Genomic DNA, 9,726 nt, shown 5'->3' with positions numbered 1-9,726 from the left:
GTTCTCTCTGTGAGCCCCAGGAAGAGTAGCTGCAGCTTTTTCAACAGTGAATGGGGATCCTAATAAAATACAAAAAAGCTTTGCTGTGAACCCCTAATAAAAGTAAATACGGCAATAAAAGCAGTTTAAAAGTTGGGTTCTTCTGTCATTAAAAGTTCCACCTGTGAAGGAGTAAATTATGTGTCCATGAACATCCTCATTGTCATGATGTCAATGCCTCAATTCTACAGAGAGAGACAGGGAGAGTGTGAGTGAGTGAGAGAGAGAAGACTTAATAGGAGCCTTTTCTTTCTGCCTTAATCACTTTGATTGTTTGTGAGTCATTCTCTTTGCCTGATATTAAAACCAATCCATCGGGACCTATGCAATTTCACTGAGCTCCCCCGCTGCTCGGCTAGAATCCCTGAGACTTTATTTGGAGATCAAACAGCAACTTGCCACTCATAAACACCAACATGAATGCAATGCATCGGCCCAAATCAAATCAAAAATGGATATGCCTCTTGCAGCCTGACAGAAACCAGACCGTAGTCATTTCATAATCCTGATAAGATATAAGATGTGTTACGACCGCCTGGGGCTGATGGGATCTGAAATATGGAATTAATGAAGGCCTACAGTATGCGTCTGTGAATGCAGTATTTCTGCTGCTCAATGGTGTTTGTGAACAACAGCCGTGGCAGGTAGCTTAGCGGTGAAGAGCGTTGGACCAGTAAGCATAAGGTTGCTGGTTCAAATCCCTGAGCTGACTTGGCGAGAAATAGGTTGATGTGCCCTTGAGCAAGGCACTTAACCCAAGTTGCTCTGGATAAGAGTGTCTGCTAAGTGACTAAAATATAACAGGCATGGGGTTAATTCAATTGTATTCAGTCAATTCAGAAGCATTTGAAAAATACCTTAATTAACTGAAAATGGCCATTTAATTTGAGCACAAATCCTAAATTGACTGCATGACTGGAATTGACCCCAACCTTTGAAGAAATCTATTTACTCACTTTTATTTTTATTAAGCAGCTGACAAATTCTTAGTGCTCAAACATTGCAAGGTTCTTAATACCTTGTCCTCGGAGGGGTCTAATGTGAAATGCATAATGGCATATTGCATCAAAACAATATTGGCCAACAGCTACTTAGGGACTGAGCCCATTTAACAGCTAATTGAGGGTCAGCTCCTTGAACAAATTCCTTATAACCAGTCTAAAGACTGCTGACCAATGGAAGCCTTCTTAAGAATTGACTTCCATTTCCTTGGACATTCTAGCCCAGTCCAAAAACTATTGGCCTAGCCCGTGCCCCTATAGATTTCTATTTTCAGCTGGCGTTAAGGCGGCGCGAGTGTTAATGCACATTCGTTGGGAATTTTGGCCTGTTAAAGGGGAATGGAAACACTTTAGGAAGTAAATCTAAGCAAAGAGATGTATTCAATCCACTAATACTAAAAACATGTGCATTTAACGTAAAAACATCTATATTTAGTATTTTGATTGTCGACAGGTTTTATTTGAGCTACGGTCAGCGCCATTTTAAATTGCCATAGTAACGACTGACGCCAGTGCGTCACTAGCAGGGATCAGCAAATTGTCTATGGTATTGAGTTTTTGCGCGGAGAGTGAATGGCGAGAGTGAGGTTAGGGGCGGATAACGAAGATGGCAACAGCAAGTTGTAATTCAAACATGAACTGTAGAGCACCTACGTTGAAGCCCTCTGCTTGCGCCTCCATTTGAAATGGAGGGTTATGGTGTAGGGGTTACCGACCAACCATCATGAACATCACTGATTTTGGAGTCAAGCAAAAGCAACTGAATGGAGGAGGCGGCGCGAGTAAATGCAATGGAGCCTGGGGTAGCGTTAACCGGTCATGACTGTTGTTGACTAGGCTAGCGTTAGACACTGGACAACTTTATTGCAACTCTAGTTGAAGGTAATCTGAAGTGCTTTGTGTAACACCCCCCCAGCAAATAACGGCAGCAAGCAACTCAACTGCAACACAGTTTCGTGTACCCGTTATTAGGCAACGTTACTAGTTGTAGCTAGCTTCCACCTCAGATAGTCAAGTACTGTAATACATTTTGTTGACAGATTTTTTTTTGTAATGTTTTGTTATCTCCACCTCATTTAGCTAGACTGAAGTTGACATAGCTAATGTTTGCTGAAAAACAAATGTCCCTGTGTGTGTGTGTGGACAAAGCATACAAGACGGGTAGCTTGTTTAATGCCAACTGATATATTTGGGTTGAGTTGTCTTAACAAAACATTTTTTTGTTTTCAGGATGACATCTTCATCCCTGAAAATGCTTTCATCCTGGAGGAGACTGTGCAGGAGGCAGAGGTGGTACATGCAAATCCATGTTATTTCTAAGGCTATTGTTTATTTCAAGTATATGCAATGATTCTTGAATATTACTACAGCCTAATAGATGCCTTAATTGTTTTCTACCAACACGAAAGAATGGTTAGTACAGCATGCCAAACTGACTCCTGGGTGCCAGAGTGTTCCTGTGCTGCGGTGGAGAAGAGGTCCACCGGGAACATCACTGAAGAGCTCGGGGCCCAGCTAGATTGCGCTCACAACCATCAGTATACAACCGGGTCCTGCCTTTATACGCCACAGATGGAGCAGACGGAGAGTGAGATCAGTGAAGACCATAACTCGCTGTATGAACCTGAGAGCTCAGAATCACAATCATCCCAGTCCGAGCCAAGATATACTATCGATCACTTTGGGGGAGCGGGATGGTGTTCCGAAAATGGAGGAGCAGGCCATTCAACAGCGAATTCAAAGATACACCCATCCATAAAGGGAATCAGAGTGGAATTGTTTTAACGCAGATTTTTTTCCCCCCGTTTCAATGAATGTGCTACCTTGTCACGGTTCTGCTGTTTCGATTTTCTCTCTCAACCAATGAATGCTCAGCTACGAAAAGACAACTGACATTTGCTCCTGAGGTGTTGAACTGTTGCACCCTTTATAACCACTGTGGTTATTATTTTGATGTAAAAAGGACTTTTGTAAAATACATTTGATTGTTTGCTGTGCTGGATGTTGTGTATTCACTAACTCTGAGTGATGGGCCATTTTTAGTGTCTAACATATTTGTGTGTATTTAATCTCCATCTTAACTTTTAAAGTGGCAATCAGCAGTAGAAACAATAAAGTGTCTCCCTGCTCCACGTTCAGTAAAAAGCTGAGGGATGGGGCTGGAGAAATGTAACCACTCTCAAATTCATAGACAGAGCGATAGATGCAAGGACTGACCATCCATGAAATCAAAATTGTAATCATGTTTCTATGATGTGTTTCCACTACCATGTACCCAGTCCGCTTTGGATAAAGGCATCTGCTAAATGGCATATATTATTAAAGTCTACTTTGACTCTGCCAACTCGCTGCCCAGTGGAGTTCCCATTCCTTTCCAATAGATGGCAGCCAAAGCTAGTTCAAGTCACTACTCAAGCACAGGGACACGGGATTAGTGCTCACTGAAAGTATTTTTATTTTTTATTGAACCTTTATTTAACTAGGCAAGTCAGTTAAGAACAAATTCTTATTTACAATGACGGCCTACACCGGCCAAACCCGGACGACGCTGGGCCAATTGTGCGCCGCCGTATGGGACTCCCAATCACGGCCATCTGGTTACACTTGAACCTGTTGTTGTACTGGACAAGCTAACTAATACTATTTTTACATAAGGCTCAGGCATTAGGTCTATGTCTTAGGCTAGATTTACTAAATTAACTGGTTTTATTCAAACTTTTATTCAATGCCTTTGCTTCTGGCTATGCGCGCCTTGGAATAAACGACACACGCAGAGGATGAGACGCCGTACACCTTGTCCAATTCTCACTTGTACCCATAGGGTGAACTGGTGACAAACTGCCAGCCTGAATGCTCTGCAAACAAAATCATGACAAAAGTTAGTCTGATACCTAAACCAAATTGCAATGTATTTATAATGACCATGTCCCATTATTGGTTTGAATGAGATTTCATGAATCATGATGCTGTCTGCGATTCCAACTCCGGTCGTCTAATCTAAAAGTAAATGTGTTACCAACGCGCCAAACAGTGCTGATGATAAACATCGTTATAGGATATATAAATATATAATTACAGGATACTGATATATATATATAAATAAACACAGCAAAAAAAGAAATGTCCTCTCACTGTCAACTGCATTTATTTTCAGCAAACTTAACGTGTAAATATTTGAATGAACATAAGATTCAATAACAGACATAAACTGAACAAGTTCCACAGACATGTGACTAACATAAATGGAATAATGTGTCCCTGAACAAAGGGGGGGTCAAAATCAAAAGTAACAGTCAGTATCTGATGTGGCCACCAGCTGCATTAAGTACTACAGTGCATCTCCTCCTCATGGACTGTACCAGATTTGCCAGTTCTTTCTGTGAGATGTTACCCCGCTCTTCCACCAAGGCATCTGCAAGTTTTCGGACATTTCTGGGGGGAATGGCCCTAGCCCTCACCCTCCGATCCAACAGGTCCCAGACGTGCTCAATGGGATTGAGATCCGGGCTCTTCGCTGGCCATGGCAGAACACTGACATCCCTGTCTTGCAGGAAATCACACACAAAATGAGCAGGATGGCTGGTGGCATTGTCATGCTGGAGGGTCATGTCAGGGTGAGCCTGCAGGAAGGGTACCACATGAGGGAGGATGTTGTCTTCCCTGTAACGCACAGCGTTGAGATTGCCTGCAATGACAACAAGCTCAGTCCGATGATGCTGTGACACACCGCCCCAGACCATGACTGACCCTCCACCTCCAAAACGATCCCGCTCCAGAGTACAGGCCTCGGTGTAACACTCATTCCTTCGACGATAAACGCGAATCCGACCATCACCCCTGGTGAGAAAAAAAACGTGACTCGTCAGTGAAGAGCACTTTTTGCCAATCCTGTCTGGTCCAGCAACGGTGGGTTTGTGCCCATTGGCGACGTTGTTGCCGGTGATGTCTGGTGAGGACCTACCTTACAACAGGACTACAAGCCCTTAGTCCAGCCTCTCTCAGCCTATTGCAGACAGTCTGAGCACTGATGGAGGGATTGTGCGTTCCTGGTGTAACTCGGGCAGTTGTTGTTGCCATCCTGTACCTGTCCCACAGGTGTGATGTTCGGATGTACCGATCCTGTGCAGGTGTTGTTACACGTAATCTGCCACTGCGAGAACAATCAGCTGTCCGTCCTGTCTCCCTGTAGCGCTGGAACAATACACAAGAAGAACCTGAAACTCTACGGCGTGCCAGAGGTGGAGAATGGGGATGTGCGACGAGAGGCTATCCACATCTGCCAAGAAGTTATGCCTGCAGAGACGAACAAAGTTGGTGATACCATTGACGTTGTACATCGCCTCGGCAAGAAGCAACAGCAAAACGATTCAAGACCAAGGGGTATCATCATCCTCTTCACTACCAGATTCTACAGGGATGCTGTCTAGAAAGCTGCTAGGAAGAACGCCTTCCTTCAGAGCCATGGTCTGCGTTTCGCCGAGCATCTCAGCCCGGAGGACATAGAAAAAAGGAACAAGTTGTGGCCAATGATCAAGAAAGCACAAAATGAGGGAAAGGCTGCTTACTTTGTCGGAGGACGAGGCTTCAGCAACATTTCGGAAATCCATATTCCTCCCTAGAATCTCACCCGAAGGAAGAGATTGATGGTTTCAGCCAAGGTATTCTCATTTTCCTTGTACTGATTAACGTTACCTAACAAGCATCAGGTGACTATTTTTCAGAATACTCAGGTACCTCAATTTATTAGTTTGTTCTTGTATAACCAGACCAGAAGGCCTATTATGTTTACAAACTTACAAAGAAGACTGGAAGTTGTAATTACTGTTTTAAAGGGCATACAGGTCTGCTCTGACTTTACACAGTTATTGTTCCATTTAGTTATTAATACTTATTTCCAAGTGAAAATGGTCTTAGGAACCTGTATACGTAAAACATTTTTTATTCTATTTTTTTTTTTTATGATCACTTAAAATAGTAGGTACCCTTTTATTTTAATAATTATTTTGTATTTTATTTCTCAGAATAGTTCCTGATTATACTAAAGATGGTTTTTAGTCTCTCTTACTACAGAGAACCCTTGGTTAAGTCTTAACATCATTTTCTGTTGAGTTGAATTTCAAAAGCCGGATAGCTCAGAGTTTATGGTATAAGATATTTTCACTTTAAGTTAACTTAAATGGTGCAGATATCGGTTCCATATCGCTTACGTTCACTGCTCTTACGTTTTTTGACTCATCCTACAGTTTATACTTTTATGTAATCTTTGTTGTTTGTCTTTGTCTATAGTTTATCTTAATGCTAGAGGGTTACAAAACAATGTGAAGCGCAAGGCCTTGTTTTTATTTGCTAAACAATTTCAAACAGATTTTTGCTTTTTTCAAAAGTCTCACTCAATTTCTGCTAATGCCAACTTCTGGAGGTCACAGTGGGGCAACGATATTTGGCTTTCCCATGGATCTGAACGCTCCGCTCGTGTCACTACAATGAAAAATACCTTTGGTGGTAATATTCTACACTTGGAAGGTGACGCCTTTGGTCACTTTATTTGTCTTGTGATCAGTTACAATGACATTACGCTCATTACTGTAAACTCCTACAGGTACAACACCAAACACGAGAATGATGAGTTGCTTGAATCTATAGAGAAACATATACTTCATTGGTTATCTAAATTTACCAATTCGTTATTATTGATAGGAGGGAACTTTAACATTACTATAGATAATTCAACTGATAGATGCCAACCAATCTGAATTTGTGTTTAATACTTTTTATGGAAAAGTTTGATCTTACTGATATATGGAGAGAGAGTTTTCTGGCCGACAGATCATTCAGTTGGAGTAACAAAACATGTTCCAGACAGTCCAGAATAGATTTTTGGCTTATATCCAAATGTATTGATAGTGAGTGTGTTACTACAAATATTTGTACTACTCCCCTCACAGACCATAGGGCCATTTACATTGATATCAAAAGATTTACCCCTGATACTAACCTTGGTAGAGCATCCTACTGGAAGCTAAATAGCTCGTTATTAAATAATGATATAGTTAAGATTGAGTTTAAAGATCTGCTTTCACACTTTTGGGAAAGGGCTTGTGAAGAAAAATCTTATTGCAAGAACTGGGAGCTCTTTAAATTTGAGTTGTCTAAATACCTTAGAAAATATGGTAGTAATCTTGCTAAGATCAGAAGAGCTGAGGAGGAAAGGGTGATCATTAAGATAACTTCCTGGATAATATATATAGATGAAATAAACTGGATAATATATATAGATGAAATAAACTGGATAATATATATAGATGAAATAAACTGAATAACATATAGAGATTAAATAAACTGGATAACATATATAGATGAAATAAACTGGATAATATATATAGATTAAAAGCAGAAGGAGCCTTTATTAGATCTAGGAAAAAATGGATTGAGGAGGGAGAACAGAATTCATCCTATTTCTTTAGAAATTTCACTCTACAAATAACACTATCCATAAATTAAATATTGATGGTGTTATTACAGACCAGAAATGAATCGCTAAATACTGTAGTCATTTTTACAGGAAATGGTATAGCTCTACGTACTGTCAGGAATCCACAGATATGTTTTTTGACTCACTGTATAATGATACAGTGATACAGAATCTAAACAGTGTGATGAACCCATCAAAGTTGAAGAGTTGCATCTTTTTTTGGCATTGTATTAATGTAAGGTAACTGTGGCAAGACATCAGTAGATTTATAATTAAACACATTTATGAAGATTTTACTGCTTGGATTCTTTACCTACGATAGAAATAAGATGAAACAATTGGCTGTAATTAACATTAATTTCATTATTCTTTTGGCCAAATTACATTCACAAATGTAAATTTACAAACAAAACACCACATTTTCTTACCTCACAAAAATAAATGTTACTATATTTTAAGACAATTAAATACACCACTAACAAAAAAGCTGTTATAAGTGTATGTATGTCCCTTAAGGTCCTTGTGTAATGTGATATTGTACCCCCTATGTCACGTCCTGACCAGTAAAAGGGGTTATTTGTCATTGTAGTTTGGTCAGGGTGTGACAGGGGGTGTTCGTTTTGTGTGTTTTTGGTTTAGGTTCTGTTTTCTATTTCTATGTTTAAATCTAGTTTTGTATTTCTATGTTGGGTTTTTGGTAGGACCTCCAATTAGAGGCAGAGGGTTGTCGTTACCTCTAATTGGAGGCCATATTTAGTTGAGGTTTGTTTCACTTGTGTTTTGTGGGTGGTTATTTCCTGTATAGTCTGTGCACCGTATGGGACTGTTTCATCGTTTGTTTCTTTTGTTTAAGGGTTATTTCTAATAAATTAAGAAGATGAGCACTTTACCCGCTGCGCCTTGGTTCAATCCTTACGACGCCTATGACACCCTAGCCCAATTGTCCTTTGTATATTATTTATATATTCCTGTGTTCCCACATGTACTTCCTGTATTGATTTGTTGTTAATAAAAACATAAATACAAAAAAACTACATTTTTCTAACCTTTATTTAACTAGGCAAGACAAATTCTTATTTTCAATGACGGCCTAGGAACAGCCTTGCTCAGGGACAGAACAACAGATTTTTACCTTGTCAGCTCAGGGATTCCACCTTGCAACCTTTTGGTTACTAGACCAACGCTCTAACCACTAGGTTACCTGCCGCCCCATATAATTATTAATATACACCTACTGTATGATAGCTAGAAAATTAATTAGCTAACTAACTTTAGCCTGCAACTTCTGAAGAAGGAAAATGTTTTATTTCTACAATTTCCAAAAGTTAACCAAACAAAAACATCATTACTTTTACGAGACGTTTGTGCCGTCATGTGCATTAGTAGCACAATTTCTAACTTTTGACTTTTACACTTGTATGTTGACTTCTCCATTGATGTTGTTTGTAAGTTTTGGCTGACTTTTCTTAGAGGATGTACAATCGTCGCGATTTGAATTGTGGGGAGTTTCAGGCCCCGGAGTGAACATAATTCTACAGTCACAAACTCGACTAAAAACAAGGGCTAAGGGGCTTATGTTGTAAACTTCCCTTGCTTGGTTAATCATTTGGACCACCCACCAAAATGGTGACGGGGATTCCCCCAAGGGCATAACGCGAGGGTGTGTCTTTTGAATTGAACTGAACGAAGTTATTCTTCTATGATATCATGGTGGTCCGCAAACAAATGTTTGAAGTGCATGCCGCCACCTACTGTGTTGGAATGTACTATCAACCATGATCTGACAAATTCTGTACTACCATGAAAATAAAATTCTAAACCAAATAAATCCTTAATTTATACCACACCAAAGAAACTCCCTAACCCCATTAAGCTTTATCTACATCATGCTGAAACACTCCACCCTTGAGTCATATTGATAACCTTACCAATAAAAACTATGAAGTCAACTTAATTCATTATCAAAGTGTCCATTGACACCCCACATTCATGAACACAATATTTCTTAACAGACCTCGAAACCTTGCCAGCCCAGACAGTAGGTCCACTTACTACAGGTACATCCATGTAAGCTTAATCAGTCCGCACTGTAGTTCTACCAATCTGTTTTACTGCCTCCGCATATGACTGTGTTCGTGCTAACGCCTTCTTCTTTAAGGTTTAATGGCAGATTACACAAATTGGTGTATTGCCGCCACCTACTGTACGGGGTTG

The sequence above is a fragment of the Salmo trutta genome, chromosome 28 (genome assembly GCF_901001165.1).
Source record: "Salmo trutta chromosome 28, fSalTru1.1, whole genome shotgun sequence".
In the NCBI taxonomy this organism is placed as follows: Eukaryota; Metazoa; Chordata; class Actinopteri; order Salmoniformes; family Salmonidae; genus Salmo; species Salmo trutta.
The sequence above is the reverse complement of the archived record's forward strand: the minus strand, read 5'-3'. Positions refer to the sequence as shown.